Raw genomic sequence first — 18,258 nt, forward strand, 5'->3', positions numbered from 1 at the left:
TATATATATACATATATTCATAAAACTCATGTATATAAAATATGATGTTTATATCAGAGATGTGACTTTTAGTTTTGTAGCTGTTAGTTTCTGTGGCTATGGAGACGTTTCCAATTTATATTTATGTATTATTTATTGATTTATTTTTTGACTGATGCCATGGGAACGTGCAATCATCATAAATGTTTAGGTTTAACTGTTTCAGTCTACTCGCACGCAAAAACTATACTTAACTGGCAAGTTAGTTGGCAGATCTATGTTCGTCTTTCCACCAGAGGAACTCAGGGAGTCTAGAAGTTCCAGGCAGGCAGTTTTAAAAGCTTGTTGTAATATCTCAAAGTCTATGAACTTTTGAGGTGGGATTTTACAACTGCATTTAAAATGCAGTGAGATGGTGATCTGATGGCACACTGTTGGTGCACTGTTGCCTCATAGTAAGCGTGTCCAGACCTGTGTAGGATCCTTCTGTGTTGAGTTTGCATGTTCTAATCATGCTTGTGCTCCTTTCCTTCAAGAAGTCTAATTTTTTCTACCAGAAGAAAATATGAAAACTTATTTTTTCAACATTATTTTGACAAAGGGGCAGGCTTACAAGTGGAGTTGGTCCATAGGCATTGCACAGTGCTGGCCCACTGCTCCCAATGCTTAAGATGGGTTAGATGTGGCTATGCTATAAATATTAGTAAAAATTAAATATTGTCTTAAAATATTAGCAAGGTCATTAAAAAGAAGTAACTCACAGCCAGTCTTTGTTTATTGATTTTCATTTGGTTTTGCTGTTAGTAGCATTTAGTAGCTCTTCTGGTACTTTAATCATTTTACATGACCATCCACTGCAGGCAATGTTGTCTTTCAAGTTATTTGCTGAACCCTAGAATCAATTCCTCCGTGTTTAGTTGCTGTTCTTTCAACACTTAAAAAAAGACTGATAAGTTGGTCCTTCTTCTTGTCTCCCCAAAAGGAATTTGTTTCTTGCACCATCTCCTAGTACTTCCTGGGACATGGTGCAAATTCTAAGTTGCTTAATGGTGCACTATATTTCAATATAAGTCAATATATTAGAGCCAATTTATAGCTTCTATGATTACTGTTTTCATAAAAAATGGAAATACAAAAATGTCTTGCGTTATATTGGTACCTCTGCAAACTTTAAAATCCACAAGAATTTACAATTCTTGTGAGGGGGGTTGTTTTAGCTTTCTGAGAAGGCAGCACAGGAATGGTGGAAGAAAAGATGTACAAGGAGAAAACTCAGCACCATCTGTCCTCCCATAAGATACTTTTGAATGGGCAGTGCAAGCCCCGTGCCCTACTGTGTCTGGGCTCATAGAATCTCCTGCCCACTTATTGTCTAACAGAGAGTCTGCTGACAGATGGCGGTCACAGTCAGCCTGTCTGACACTAAGGCACATGGAGGAGGAAGCTGTGGAAATGATACTCATCACACACAGTGAAGATGCTCACTTCTGGCAAAAATAAATGCTGTTTTTAGTCTGTGCTCACATTTTGTATGAAAACAAATGCGTCAGTGCTTTTTATTTTTGTATAGACTTTTATTTACTGAGTTACTGTATCAACTTCAATGGCCAATCAGTGTAAAGTTGGTGTGTGGAAAATGCTGGTGTTTTGATTCAACTTAAGTTTAACAATCAAATATTCTATAAAAGCCTAGATTCTGTTCTTTCTTTCAGGAAAGACATAAATGACCACCACAGACTACCTCCTGTTTCTCTTTCTTCTTTAGATTAATGTTTTTCCCCCTCTATTTATTTTATCCCTTGATATCTGTCCAGTGCTGCTTGGGGAGACTGGGAAGACATCCTTTGCTGCCCAACTGGTAGTCTGGAGAGAGGGATAAAAAGAGCAGATTTCCAGTTGTGACAGCGGGGATATTTGATGACCAGATTAGGTGGTATTAAGCATTAACTCGGGCATACAGAGAAGCCATCGGTTTAAATCCTCCTGAGTCTCCCCTCTTTTCTTTCCATGGGCCCTTGGCTGAATGCTGGCTGGGGTTATTTGGGGAAACAAGCAGACGGGTATTTGGTGGAGGTCAGCTGAGGAGGCCAGTTGGTCGAGCTCAGCCCAGTGAATTATGCTGTGAGAGGGGAGATTTGTTTTGAAATAGCAGGAAAGGGGGCAATGACATACAGAAGAGAGGTCTAAGGGGTAGAATGAGGTGGAACGATGGGGTGCAGAGCAACACAGAACAGAAGAGGGTAATGGGTGTTTTTCTTGTTTTTTACAGGGGATGGGAAGGTGGGGAAGTGTGATTCACGATGGCAGTGTAATTTGTCCGAGTGGTGGTGAGGACGAGAGGGCACTGTCACACTGTGAAGCTGGTGCTGAAGTGTGAAAGCACATTTTGTTAGGAGTGGGGAATAAAGTAAAGAGTAAATGCACACATTTGCCCTCCAGTACCACAAGATTGTAGGCTCACAGAGTGATAGAGCACAGGTTAAGCAGCTCTTCTTCCTTTGTTGCATTTTAACAGCCCCAGCAAAGCCCACTGTGCATTTTGGTTCTCCAGCCTCACTTTGTAGTCCACTTTTGTGGACTATAAAATATGTCTTGGCAAAAATGCTGAGGAAAGAAACATACATGTTTGTCTCTTTCTACTCTTATGAAACAAATGAAATAACAAAACTGTGAAAAAATGTGAGTAAAACAATACGTCGATTTACAAACACATATTCTTTTACAACATAATATGTGTCGGTCTAGGTTTACAATCGTCCAGATCATGGTAGTCTAAGGAGCTTGAAAAGAAAGTGACTGAACTTCTTTAAGTTTCTTGAAGATGCTTCATCTCTCATTTAAGAAGCTGCTTTAGTTCTAAAACCAAATGGTGGATTCCTAGGTATTTAAACCCTAGTGGGAGTTGTCCTGTCGTGTCCTGATCATTGACCCAATATTGATCATGTGACTCATCATATTAGCCAAGGTGTGAAAAAATGGCACAATTATCAGCAGAGGTTTTGGGTGAAACCTCTGTGAGACCTTGCCTCACCCTATCATGTGACCTATTGTGATCACCTGACACAAGATATGAGTGGGGGTTAATGCGCCTGAAAAGGGATCTTAAAACTGCATTGTAGCTGGCAGACAGTTGATGTCACCCTCTCAAAAATGTTCAAAGATGGTCGTTCACAGTGGATATAGATAGCCTCTTTCAAACCATCTGTCTTCTGTCCAAAATGTGAACATTGTCACCCTTGAATGAGTGATCTTTGAGCTTTAGATGCAGCTGTACAGCTGTCTCGTCCTGTCAAGGTGGCTCTTCTATGTTGTCCCATGTGGAGCCGCTGTTTCGTTTCTCCAGTGTCTGAGCAGTCCTCACTGCACTGCACAGTATACAACATTTATAATATCCCAGTAAAGATTGGACGTCGGATGTGCAGGTCCATCGGTCCATGACCAATCCTGGACATGTATACAATGTGCAAACTTGGTCCACAATTTGGATCTCCAACCATGACCCAACTTGGACTTTGGGTCCTTTTTTTTTTTTAGATGTCATTTGGACATCTATGACAGGTGCAAGAAATTTACATGATAAATACATTTTTTTTGTTTTATTTTTTTACAAATATCAACATTTTTTGTTATCAACATGATGCATATGAATAGAGATTATTTATAAACAAACAAAGTTTATTATGCGTTAGCCTGTTGATTTACTCAGTACATGTGGGTATTTATTTTTTTTTTTGTTATTTACATTTTTTCAGTTTTTCTTTGACTGGGTTATTTATTTCAATTAATCAACTTATGTTTTTGTAACCAGGTTAAAACAGATTTTTTTTTTTAAGTTTTCTTTAAATGTGTTGAAATCCATGTTAAAATGTAAAAATAATAATGGCATTTAGTATTTAGAATTCTTTAAAAAATTATTTTAAAAGGAGTACAATGTGTTTAATAAGTTTAAAAGAGCAGTAATAATAATTTTTTTTCGGGGCCCTCAAAGCGCTGTACAATTCCACTATTCATTCACACACTGGTGGAGGCAGCTACAGTTGTAGCCACAGCTGCCCTGGGCCAGACTGACAGAAGCAAGGCTGCCATATCGCGCCATCGGCCCCTCTGGCCATCACCAGTAGGTGAAGTGTCTTGCCCAAGGACACAACGACCGGCAACCTTCCGGTTACAAGACGAACTGCCAGCTCTTTGAGCCACAATCGCCACACAGAGAGCAGTATCCTGTTTTACTGTGAAGAGCTTAGAAAGAGGTTGTGATCGGTTGCAGGACTGGGAGAAGTTGTGATGGAAAGTATGAGAAGTTTGTAAAAGTGTTTATATATGAACTGGACTATCTGCTCGACAGTCTTTATCAGTGCACACATTTTGCAAACTGCCTGTGAGAAGCTGGGGACATTTCTGCTCAATCTGCTGCTCAAATCCACCATGCAGCTGCTTACCTTTGTTTTAGCTTAAGAGCCCGCGCCATCTTGGAGAGCTCCACTAATTACGCTGCATTCCTTCACACATAGCTGTTTCTGTACAGAAATCATGCTGCCCACCCTCTGGAAACATGGGACTACAGTGCCTATAAAAGCATAATAAAAATAAAAAATGTCTAAAATGAGTTGAAGTTTGACATTGAAACAACGTCCACAACAACCACATTTTACGGAGACCAACACTAGATGTTCAGTAGATGCTGAAAAAAAAAAGTTGCCTGGCATTACAAAACAACAATGTAGTGGGATAGAGAGCCACATACATACACTTAACTGTTTCATCCAGAGGTGTGCTGACTCTCCACAGGCAGAGTTCTTCATGTTTTATATTTGAGAAGCAGCCCCACATGCCTCCCCTTTTGTTGATTTGTTCATTGATGACTGACTTCTCAAATTGTCCTGTTTGGAAGATATCGTTTCATCTCTCAACGAGCTGAATTTCAAATTGCAAGGACAGCACAATAATGGCAACATGTTCTCACATTCCATAAGTCCCTGAAGCTATGGGTTGCATGACATAGACACCAAAACCATGTCTTGCACTGTGTTATAGGACTGAGAACAGTATAATGTTACTGATGCGGAAGGGAAAACATCTTGTTGGGCTTATTCAGACACACTAGCTACGCCCATTCACAACTTTCATCACTACTTTTGAGTGACAGAAAATGGGTTCAAATTCCCTTTGAATTTGAAAACGTGGAGGGGAAAAAGTAGAACTATTATAGCTGAGCAGTTACATGCTGAAGATGATGTAACAGTGGGCATATCACCATTAAAGACAAAGTCACCAGCAGAGATATTGAGCTATTAGGCAATGGCATGAGACTCTACTACCCACCAAGGGAAATCTAGATATAGTTTGTGATGTTTTCCATTCTGTCACTAGTAAACTGGAGATAATGTAACCCCATTTCCTCTTCCTGAGTATAATCACACCTCTTTGGATCACTCTACCCTCATTCAGCTAGTGTGTTACATGTCCCACCAGAGACAATAAAACACTGACTTACTACACAAAAGATGCATATAGCTCATCTCTCCTGTGTATAAACATTTAGAACACAGGAAGCTTTCATCCACATTGTGTCAAGAAAACCTCTGAAGGACTGTTTTGATGCAACAATGTGGGGATTGCTTTGTGATGACCATGGAGAGGACATTGATTGTCTGGTGGATTGTGTAACAGACTACATTAATTTCTGTACAGATAATGGTGTATCCCACCAGGACTGTACATCAGATTCTTGATATCAAGGGTGTTCTTAAGCAGAATAGGAGAGCCTTTTGAGTCAGGAAACAGAGAACAACTGAAGAGTATACAGAGATAGCTGAGGAGAGGCATTAGTGAGGGGAAAACACTTTTCCATTACTACCTACTCAGATTGACTTCCCAGGTTTGCCATGGTTCTCAGAGTTTTCCATTAGGTCATAGTACCTGGTACCAGGTACTAAAGTAGTACCTAATCTGCCTGGTTCCAAGCCCCCAAATATCACACTGGGAAAATCAAACAGCTGGTGATGGACTTTTACAGGCACAACCATCCTCCTTCTGCACCAGTGAACATTCAGGGAATGGACATTGAGATGGGGGACTCATAAGTACCTGGGTGTTCACCTGACCAGTAGATTGCATTAACAATTCAAAGGCCATCTACAGGAAAGGACAAAGCAGGCTGTATCTGCTACAGAAACCGAGGTTATTTGGAGTGCAGGGTCAGCTCCTAAAGACCTATGGTGGTGTCCAAACTCATAGGCTGCATCCTCCTGAGGCCGCATTTGTTGGCCGATTACGTCACAGTGTCGCGACGAAGGCTGTCCAAATTTGTAGACTCCTCCAAATGCGGCCGACAAGTGCTGCCTCCTTTTCCAATGTCAATCCAAGCTCACTTTTTAACATGTTACTTACAGTAATGGAGAGAACAGCAGCGGTCAGTTTGAGTCTTGGTATTGTTGTTATCTTAATAGGAGCAACTCTGGTCTTTGCTGTAAAGCACAATGCACTTTATCATCTTTGTTTACGTGTCTTAAATACGAAAAGTGATAGTAAGAATATAAACTTGTGTCAGAAAAGCCATGCAACTCTGTTTTTACAATTTGGTCAAAGTCTTTAGGAACATAACAGTGTGATATTATGATTTTCTCTATGTTGTCTAAGTTGCTATTGTAGTTATTCCACATTGGCCTTAATTCACTGGGAAGTGGATCATCCCAGCTTGTGCCTTGTTTGCATGTCTCTTGAAGCACTCTTTTGCCTGTAAGTAGAAAAGGGGAGATGAATCTCAATGGGCCGTAAAGGGATTCAGCCATAGACGGGATGCCTTGTCTTGTAGCACGTTATTGTCGGGGCGAAAATGAAACCTGATTGTCTGCATCAATATGAGGCATCAAATACTACTCTGAGTTTGTCTGGTTTTTGGGGATGATATATCCTGCGGTGAGGAATATACCACTTTTCTCCTTCTTTTGCTTCACTGTGCACTTCCTCTGCATCACCCTTTTCTACGATTTCAATCAAACTTAATATGTTGTTCCTTGTACATTGGGTACAGTTTCGTTTGAGGCTTTGAAGCCGCACAGTGGCCATTTGCTTATTATCTGGTAAGAAGGGTCTCTCCTTAAATGGAAGTGGCATTTCATAATGTCCTTCAGTGTTTTTGTAAATCCCTTCCTTTTAACATGTTAAGAAAGAGAATGTCATCTTGAGACACTGACCTGTTATCCTTGTTATCGTCCTTAAAGTCAGACTCAATAACCTTGATTGCATCAGCTGGAGTCACTAGTGGGAGCTCTTTAACTGCAACTCTGACACAGAGTAGACATACTAGAAGAGTCATCGTAAGACAATGCCAGGCGTGCAATTCTCCAGCCCAATGCTGTGCGAACTGCATAAGGTTCATTCTCTCCTCCTAAGATTACTTGCTTTGGAGGAGCTTAGCTTATTCCTGAGAGCAACTCTAGCCAATCAAAAGGACAACTTCACAGTCTGGTGGTTGCAGCCTATTCTGTGTTGATCTGAATTTGTGGCTGGTTTGTTGCTCATTTACCATTGTCATAGTTGAAGTTGTGCAGAGTGGAGAGCCTGAAATGATGTGATCAGGTTGCACATGATCTTGGCTTCAGAAGACATGAACTTGGCAAAGTCCTTTAAAACTGGAAACGTCCCACTTTCTTTCATAAACTGAATAGCTTAACGATTTCACCTTGCAGCTGCCCAGTTTGGTATCATTCGAACAAGTTTTTGGTTCTCCTCACAATCGTCAAGAATATTTAAACCTTCCCCTGAATCCTGTCACGGCCCAGCGGCACGAGGGAACAAAGATGGACACAGGTGCAGAAACCAACCCGGAAGCGAGACGGTAGGGAACAAATGATTTATTTCCGCCCACAGGCAAACAAAACAAAAGCAAAGCGGCGCCACCACACTCGTGGCGCGTAGGATAATTTACGATAAAGAGGGCGACCTAGACACCTCTAGGAGACGGCTGAACAGCAGAGGCAGCGGGGAGGTAGAAACAGGACTAGGCAGGGGCCGGGGCACTGGAATAAGAGGAGATCACGGTCAGTGGGATCCAGCAGACAATCAACGATCCTCCACAGTTGAATTGAGTTGCCTTACTTGGTTTCAGGTGGAGGTGACAGGTGGGGCGGAAGCCCGGAAGCGGTCGAAGCGTGGGGAGGCAGGCAGGCAAGTGAGTGGTGGGCTGGCAGGCCACGTCGTGTTAGCAGCAGGCGGCCCAGGTCCAGGAAGGCGGGAGTGAGGGAGACAAGATCTCCACTCCAGGTGCTACCTCTGAGGATAAGAAAGACAAGTGAGACATCACACAGCGTCTGACAGAGTTATGATGCTCCACTCGACTGACATGGGGATAGCAGATACTCAGGCGATGAATGGTTGAGAGCAACCGAACTCCGCCCAAAGGAGGAGGGGCCGCTGTCGGAGACCTGCAGGTGCCCACCCAGACCATGACAGAATCCTGTGGAGTCATTTGTTTGGATCTTTGGCCAATTTGCCAGACTTTCTCTGAATGCTTTCTGTACATCAAATGGATGTTGTACATGCTAGGGCTGGGCCATATCATACCGTTCACGGTAATACCGGTATAATGTTTTTGGTCATATCGCCCTGCTCTAGTACATGCATCCCTGTATGCTTGACTGTCATTTCTGTAGAAGATGCCATCAAGCGTTTGTCAAGCTGGACCTCCTATGTATTTCTTTAAGTAGTGCAGTTTGTTAACAGGGGAGATGTGCAGTAAAGGAAGCTTTCCACTCATTGAATTGTATTGGGTCACATGTTGTACATACTTGTTTTTACCATTCATCGTAAACTTTGAGAAGCCGTTTTTCCTTTCTATGGGCCTCCTCCTCCTACAGGGCAATGTGGTTGACCATTGGATCCCAGAAAACCTGGGTTGGAGCTGTGGAACTGGAACCTTGAAGTGGCTCTCACTGGGACCACATAGCTGAGCGTGGGTTGATCTCCTTCTCTGTTTGGGATAGAGCTCTTTTCAGCTTGGGTCAAGCTCCTATTGAAGCATCCCCGGTTAAAAAGATGTTCTCTCAAATGGTTGGCCACTGTCCCATAAACATTTTGGATATTGATCTGGTTCGTTAAGTAACAGAGGTGGCTGCTAATCAGTTTCAGCTGCCCTTTTTATCTTTTCTGACATTTTTTTTCGTTTGTTCAAAACTAGTTTTGTATTTGGCTAGGGTCGGTGTCACCAGTGGTAGCATGAGGTGATACCTGGACCCTACAGAGGTTGCACAGGCAGTCAAAGTCCATTGCCAAAAGGTTTGCTGTTTCGTCCCAGCACAGTATCAAGAGCATGGAAGAGATTCCAGGAGACAGGCGCTCTAGTAGAGCTTGTCAGGGCTGTAGAAGGTCCTTAACCCATCAGCAAGACCACTGGTACCACTACACCACTTGCTCCTTTGTGCAATGAAAAAGCAGATTGTCAGAGCCCTACAAAATGAACTCCAGCAGGCCACTGGTGTAATTGTCTCTGACCAAACAATTGGAAACAGGCTTCGTGAAGGTGGTCTGAGAGCCCAGTGTCCTCTGGTTGTCCCTGTGCTTTACAGTTTTTATAAATGAGAGCAAGTTGAGCTTAAGCACATGTGACAGACCTGAAACAGTATGGAGAAAATTACATTATTAAGCATGATGGCGGGTCAGTGATGGTCTGGGGAGGGATGCACAGACCTCTACAGGCTGACTGTCCCTGACTGCCATTAGGTATCTGGTTGGAAAGATCAGTGGGTTTTGAGTTCCTCCTGGTTCATGACAATACTCACCCTCAGTGCAGAGAGTTTGCAGGCAGTTCCTGGAGGATGAAGGAACTGACACCACTGACTGGCCCCCGTGTTTGCCTGACCTAAAGCCAGTAGAACACCTCTGTGACAGTTTGTTTCTTTGAACTCTGGCTTGATAAATTTTATTTCCAGTATATTATGTGGCTTTCTTTTGTTCCTAACATAACATTACCGAGTATATATCTAGTAACAACTATACCAGGTATTAACTAGAGATGGACCGATCCGATAGTACATATCGGTATCGGTCCGATACTGACTTAAATTACTCGATCGAATATCGGAGGGAAATAAAAATGTAATTAGATCCATTAAATATCAAAAAAGCACCTCACAAAACTTGCGACATGGCATAACTTGGCCCATAACCGTAGTACGTCGGAGCAGTATGCCTCACGTGATAGAGCGGCTGTGTGTATTTGCAGACTCGCTACCAGCCCGGCATTTCATCTCCGAGGAAGTTATCCCATAGAGAAGTAAAGCAAGTGTGTAAGTTCATCTCTGAATGTTTGTAAAGCATAGAGATTAACAACCGATATATGGAGCGACTGCCTCTCTCTCCCTCACTCTTCTGCTGCTACTTCAATCGTGAAACTGATCAATGATCAGCTGATCGGCTTTTCTGTCGCCAGTCCATCTCTCTTGTTTGTTTATTGCCCACTTTGTGCCAGAAAGAGGAAACCAGCGGCTGAACAACAGCAGCACGTTTAAGCTTAATAAGCTGTTGTTAGAATTTATTTACTTTCTACACCAGGATCCTTTTCTACGCAGCTGACGGCAGGGGCGGATCTAGCAAAGTTTAGCCAGGGGGGCCGATAGGGCATAAACAGGGAAAAGGGGGCACAAAGACATACTTTTATTTCTTATTCTTATTTAAAATGTTTAACTTTTAATAAATAATTATCTGAATCTTACACTCAAAGTTTTAATCTGATGTAAAATGAATAGAAGTCAATTACTGTATATAGTGACTATTAAGTCTAATATACCCTAGTAAGCTATAGTACTTTTTCCTTTGGGAAGGTACCATCTGTGCAGTCTGCAATTCTGTTGAAGAAAGATGTTGAATCTATTTAATTATTCTTGAAAAATAATTTATTTCTGTACATTTTTTTTTCACACTGCATCAAATCAAAGTTGATAACGTCGATTAAGCATCATAAGGTGGAGGGTGGTTCCCTATTTTTTTTCTTTGCTGGGAGTTTTAGAGCCCTATTAGTTAGGTTGCTTACTCCCTAAAATACCAGAATAGGGAGGATGGAGTAGGTTTAAGTTTATTAGATTGATGAGTGTTGCTGAACTATGAAATATTTTGGGTGCAGTGTATTTTTTGCATACAGCTATAACAGAATAGCTTTAGTGTTTGTTTGTTTTTAACTTGAGTATGAACTTATACAAAAAGCAGCAAGATATTTTAAAAAACAGCTTTATTGATTAAAAAACACACTATATTGGATTCATATCAGTATCGGCAGATATCCAAATTTATGATATCGGTATCAGACATAAAAAAGTGGTATTGTGCCATCTCTAGTATTAACCTCTCAAAGCAGCACTAATATCGCCTCTCACTCTAAGACAGCTGGGATTGGCTGCAGTCCCATCGCGAGTGGATAGGAAGGAAATGGCTTCATATTATATACAGTAAGCAGTAGGTTTCCATATAAATACACATAGAATTCTCTGTACCACTACAGCACAGTTTGGGGTAAACTCCACCCCTCCAAACTTCTTTGGAGCCACTAGAGCAAAAGTCATAGCACTAGGTAATCTCATCATGTGAAAAAAAAATGCTTATTTTTGTTTGTGTTTTACAGTCATCTAAATAATTATGGTTGTTCTCCTCCAGTTCAGATAAGTAGCCATTTAGAGAGAAAAAATTAAATCCCAAATAAATGTCATCATAATAGATGTCTTTCTGAAAGTGCTTATAATATAAAGTGCCTTGAGGTAAATGATTTGGTGCTATATAAATAACTGGGAATTGAGTATTGCAAGGTCATTTAAATCATTGGAGTCCAGAATATCATTTTGCTCAAATATATGATCAAGTTGTGATAAGAAACAGATTTTGCATGAGAAATAGAGGGAGAGAAATAAAAGGATTATTAAGAAATTGCAAGTAAATAAGAAATCACCAGACAGTGCTAAAGAGGGAAAATTAAATAGAAGTATGTCAAGGTTACGAGAGGACAAATCCATAATTTCCTCTGTGTCTGCCCCCTAGCTGCTAATTTAAATTAGGTCATCTCTCAAAATAGTCATGTGTGCCCAAGGTGTTGAGAGCAAATGCCCGCCTGTTAATGAGTCAGTGATTGTGTTATTGATGATGATCACACACATCACAATGGATATATGCAAGTAAAAAACCAATTGATGTTTGGCTGCAAACTTGCAGGCAGGGTGGCTGTGGCTGCCCCCTGCAGATGATGTGGCACTGAAATCTTTAGAAGGTCAGCGGGTAGGACGCCCTGCTTAGAACACTATGGACAGAAAACTCAATCATCTTTTTTCCTGTGAGACTGAACCCATGTTTTTTCAAGTTGTGGTCTGTATGCTACAAATGGGAAACACTATTCTAATAAATACCCCATCATACAGCCACCATTTACAAGCTTATCTGTATGTGAATTCGGTAATAAAATACTTCTTGATGGAATTAAGTGCAAGATAGAACTGAGCTTTTTAGAGTAGGGGAAAAATAAATGTTATTCATGTAGTCTCGTAAATAATGGATAACTTTTGGTTAGCTGGCCATTCAGTCTTAGATAAATTTTATTCATAAGTCCATTGTATATGTTAAATTTCAAATTCCTTTTTTGCAGACATACTTTTGAATGGCTCTTTACGCTAAAGCTGATTCAAACCTGTCCATTGAACCCTGATACTTTGCTCTTCACTGTAACGATATTATCACAATATCTTCTCAGTCAAATGTTGTTTTATTGGTGTTGTGCTGCCTTTGTTGGCATATTAATATAAAAATGGGTATTTTCAGTATTATATGTGTTCTATAGACACAATGTTCATTTTCAATTTATAAATATAACACAGTTATCAGTGAGTGGAAACTGCATACTGGACATCTGCGCATCAAAAGGACCCAGTCGAGGTGGTTCAGGAATCTGATTAGTATGCCTCCTGGGTGAGGTGTTCCCAGCATGTCCCGCTGGAGGGAGGCCCTGGGGCAGACCTAGGACACAGTGGAGAGATTGCATTCCATAATTTCCTCAGGTATTAATAAAGTATTCTGATTCTCTCAGCTGAAGATGGATGGATGAATGGAAATTTAATGACTGGACTTGTTGCACAGGTGGCATCCTATTATGGTGCCACACTGAGCTCCTGAAAGCCTCCCATTCTTTCACAAATGTTTGTAAAAGGAGTCTGCGTGCCTAGGTGATTGATTTTTATACACCCGTGGCTGTGGAAGTTATTGAATTCAATGATTTGGATGAGTGATTGAATACTTTCAGCAGTATAGAAATAGACTTTATTTGATCACACATTGGGGAAATTCACTTGTTACAGTATCGCAAGGGACGTGGGACACAAGGTACAATTGAGATATATTGGAAAAAAAAAATTTAAACGGAAAAATATTTTTAAAATAGTATACAACAAAGAAAAATACTATACGATACAATAGTAAAATATACTATATAAAGATTGTTACTATATACAATAAGATACACCAAGAGTTTTATTTTTATATATGTATATAAAGTGCAGTGGGGGTGATAAAAATATGTATGTATTTTAAACAGTATTTTTATCCTGTGTGGATATTTTACAGTCTTAAAATGAGGTTCTCATTCAACCTTGGTCTACTACTTTTGGTGGGTTACTTCAGTGTTTACTGCCCATTTTCCCTAGTTGGCAACTTGGAAATACTACATGCTTTGGATGCAGCATTAAAATCGTCAAATTCATTCATGAAGTAGTCTTTTGATTTGACTACATGCTTTAACCGTCGTCCCTGGGCATGCCATTTTCAATTGATTTACTCTCCAACTGAGGATTAAGTTGACAAAGTATTTAATCCAAGAAAGAGGGCTTTACATTCATCCTCACACTTCCCTTCTCGTTGTTGTTTCTGTGGGATACAGTGCTGGCATTCTGCTCCATCCATTTAAGTCCAGTGTTTAATTAAGTTGTTTTTCTGTTGAAGGAGCTTTTCTGGGGGCCTTTGACAAACTCTTTCGTCAGTGTGTGTACAATCAGATTAGAAACACATCTGCTGAGAATCAAAACACCTCTACTTAGAAGACATGCTTTATAAATAAGGAAATCTGCAAAAGAAGGTAATTCAGTGCTTAGTTTTGCAGGACTTATTAGACATTAGAAAAGGCAGAATTTTGAGTAAATAAGACAACAAATATTTGCTTTATCTCAAAAGTTGGGCAGTTATTGCCTTTGAAATACTTTTTTTTAAAAACTTTTTTTAAATGTTGGGACAGTTTGTGTGTAAAACGATGTATGATGTTTACCTGGAAACACTTGTGCAAAATACTAAACCACCTATTTGCTTAATATTTATAACTAAATGCTAAAAATCTGGCCCTCTTTAACAATCTATTAAGTTGTTTCCTTTTCCTCTCCATGCTGCTACCTCTCTAGCAGACAACCAGATAAAAGATAACAGAAGCCATCATAGTGTCATTAAAGATCCTTATTAAACTTCTGCACACTCCAAAAGACCTCAGCCTGCCCAGCAGATAAAGCCAACTTTGGCCCACCTTGTACAGAGCATAAGTGTTATGTGACTAGTCCTGTTTATTGTTTGGTAAATGGATTTGTACTTTAGTGTCCAAACCACAGTTATGCTGTCAATGAGCATTTTACTGGTGTTAATGAGCAGGTGGTGAGGTCACACCAGATTAAGTAGGCGATACTCTGGATCATCAGAGAACTTCTGGAGATGGCATTTTGTGGTGTTGTATCTGAAGTCCAAAGTATAGAGGATAAAGAGGAAGGGACAGAGGACCGTCCCCTGAGGGCCCCCGATGCTGCATATCACCACTTCAGACACACAGACCTGAAGCCTCACGTACTGTAGTCTTTTGATGAGGTAGTCCATTGTCCATGCAGTCACAGTGCTTCTAGTACTCTACAGCTGTGAAAGTGATCTTGCCAAAAAGTAATTCTGTGGATTGCATCATCCACCCCAACACCAGGATGGTAAGCAAACAGCAGGGGTCCAGCAGCAAGAGAATGGTGGTTGTTGATCCCCTCCAGACCCTTCATCAAGTGGGAAAAGTAAAAACACAGGTCTAAAATGGTTAGGCTCCCTGGGGTATACAGTCTTTAGCACCAGAACGACACAGGAAGTTTTTCACTTTGGTGGGAGGAGTGTGAAAATGCAAAATCTTGTCCGAAGAGGGGGGAGTAGCACATTGGGAGTGGGGCTTGAATCAAAAGTCCCTTTTCCATTAGTACCTACTCAGGTCGACTTGCCATGGATCTACGTGACTCGACTCACATCGACTTGCTTTCCATTACAGCCCAGTAGTACCTTGTTTGCGTGCTTGTTGTCATTGCAGTGAATCTGCACGTCCTGCGACGTAATTACTATTGACACGACTGCGACACACCAGTTGGTGGCATGCAGTCTGATGATGTCACATTTTAGTACCTGTTTTGATCAATTGGAACCCTAGCTGAGCAGGTACTGAAAAGTGCCTGGTACCAGTTACTATGACCTAATGGAAAACCGTGGTGAACCGTGACGAGTCAATCCGAGTCAGTACTAATAGAAAAGGGGATAATCTCTCTTTAAAAAAGGGATTCAGTTCACGATTGCTCTATTCTGTAGTCTGTATCCATAACCAGTTTTGTCAATACCGTACTCTGACTGAGGGTTGGTTCACGCTTACGCAGAAGTGCAGTCAAGACAGAGCAGTTGGATAGGACTCCTTCTTTTGAGGTCCAGGGAAGCAGGACTGCCAGGCCTTCAGTTAATCATTCTGGTTATGTCTCATTCATTAGCAGCAGGTTAATTTGTGCAGCCAGACAATCATTGTTAGTTAGTTAGCTTCTTTAGCCAGTAAGTGGGATTCATATCAGGGCCTGGTGCTGTCCAACTCTTCATGCTTCATTCTTTTTTGGATATCTGCAACTGTTGACGCTTGTTCAGGGAGGTTGCTATGGTTGCTCTTAGCACCACCAGATACCCAGCATTGTTATTATGGGTTACATCCTTCTCCCACATAGTCCTCCAGTATTGCTCCATCTCCAGCCTTGTTTGTTATAGTTTCCCTGCCACTGAGTGTACACCTTCGATGGTTCAATGGGGAGCAGCTGGTTTATCCTCCTGGCTTCTAGAATAGAATAGGACTTGTCATTGTACATGTACAACGAAATTGTAGGTGCTCCACACCGACTGTATCTTATGTATGTGTGTATGTATGTGTGTATGTATGTGTGTATGTATGTGTGTAGACACACAAAACAAGAGGAAAAAAATACAAAAATAAGACAAAGGCACACATTGGAGAACAAAACAGTTGCAAAGTGCTCAGAGGCAGTGCAAAGAAAGACTTGGTCCGCGAAGAGTCAGTGTGTGAGTGGCCTGAGTGATAAAGGTTACTCAGACCATGGCTTAGATTGGTGAGGCAGGATTTCTGGGCAGCAGGTCCAACAGGTGGTGAGCGGGGTGCAAGGGGTCCCTGTGATGGCACTGGTTTTCCTGAGACCTTCCTGACGAAGGTCTCCAGGGGTAGCAGAGGGCAGCAAATTATTTCTTGGGAGGAGTTAATTACCCTCTGTGCAGTCTTCCTGTTCTCATTAGTGGCCTGTCCATACCAAATACCCAGGCAGTAGGAGAGCACACTCCACTGAGAAACATTAGAAGGCCAGCAGCAGCTTCTCATTAAGGTTATTCTTCCTTAGGACACGAAGGAAGTGCAGCTGTTGCTGGTCCTTCTTTACCAAGACGTTGGTGTTGTCCGTCAAGGTGAGACCTGAAGTCCATTAGGAATTCTTTGTTTTAAGGACGTTCAGCTTCAGGTTGTTTTCTGAGCACCAGTGGAACAAGTTCTCTACCTCCGCCCTGTACGCTGTCTCATCTCCATCAGAGATGAGCCGAACCATGGTGGTGTCATCGGCATACTTTATGATGGTATTCAGTGCCTTCAACAAATGCACTGGGGCTTGGTTCCCAATAAATAACTTCGATGTAGAAAAAGGTGCTTCTATGTATGTGTGTGAACAGGTGACTGAGATGAGGCGTATTGCATAGTGCTTTGAGTACTATTTGAGTAGATTAAAAAAGTGCTATATAGTAATCAGTCGTTTACAATGGTTTGAGATCATATTCAGAGTTTGTTAGTGTCTGTGTGTATGAAATAATTAATTTTTTTCCTGTTGTTTTTTCTTTCATTGGATTTTCATAGAAATAAATAATTCATCCTGTATTTTTAGCAGTAATTCATCCAATGAAAATATTACTAATACCACCCCCACCATGCTCAAATCCTCGTTGGCAACAAGAGCTGAGGGTCAGGGATTCGGGTGGAAGTAGAGGGGAGGGGGTTGTTACACATTCTGGCATGAGCACCAGTTCTCACCCCACAGCCTGTAGATGTCCTGGCTCTCCCAGGGTTTAGCTAATCCTCTTATTCAGCTTCTGGCTGGAGGCTGCGGGGCTCCCACAGACCGGAGCACAGAGTCGGCCACTCTCTGCTGAATAAACACAGTGACACAGTTGTGGTCTTTTTCTATTTCGTACAGGCGCTGAGCAAGAATTCTCCATAGAATCTATTCTACTCCTTCACTCTTTTCCAGTAAGCATGTTAACCCACCACCCCCAATCATCAAGACCTGAATTACATCTCTCCTACTCAGTCACCCTCCCATGTTCACTTCTTTGTTCTTCTAAAATCAGCTTTTCTCTCTTGATCCCCTTTTGCTCTATAACAGAAACCTTTTTTTCTTCATTATTGATGGCCTCAGGAATATTTTCTCCAAACATCGCAACAAACACTAGCCACATTGTGTAGTGTGACATCATTTTATGCTCCCTCCACAGAGGTTCCCAAGCGCTTTGCTTGCCGAGTTTACTTAACAAAGGAAAATATGATTTGTCAAAAAACCTGAACATCATGCACTGTAAATGTGCTAATTACCTCAAACTTAGCATAATGTCATCCATCCCAGTCACCTGTCCCAATCAATTTGGAAAATAAGGTTATTTTGTGCTTTCAGTTAGAGCAAAAGTGATACCAGACTACCATTTAAAAAATGAATTTGAGGCATGGTTGCAAAAAAAATCTTTCTCTTGCATGCTCATAGACTAAAAAGGAATCTGATGCTACTTCTGATCTATTAAACATGCTAAAATGTCTTAAAAAGAGCACAAATTCTCACAGCTTTGAGATATGTTTGTAAATTCAGAGACAACTGTCATTTTTAATTTGAGTTTACAAGCTTTGACTATTACAAAGTTAAAGCAAATATGGGAAAGTGTATAGATGTATATGTG

The 18,258-nt window shown here is 41.1% G+C and overlaps 1 protein-coding gene across 1 annotated transcript in view; it reads left to right on the top strand.

Annotated features, from left to right (window-relative positions):
• Window positions 1–18,258, top strand: part of LOC102202942 (protein tyrosine phosphatase receptor type Z1) — a 68,444-nt gene that overhangs the window by 766 nt on the left and 49,420 nt on the right. The gene's annotated exons all lie outside the window — the stretch shown is intronic.

Source organism: Pundamilia nyererei, unplaced genomic scaffold, assembly GCF_000239375.1.
Source record: "Pundamilia nyererei isolate P.nyererei 1_Seehausen unplaced genomic scaffold, PunNye1.0 scaffold00278, whole genome shotgun sequence".
Classification (NCBI taxonomy): domain Eukaryota; kingdom Metazoa; phylum Chordata; class Actinopteri; order Cichliformes; family Cichlidae; genus Pundamilia; species Pundamilia nyererei.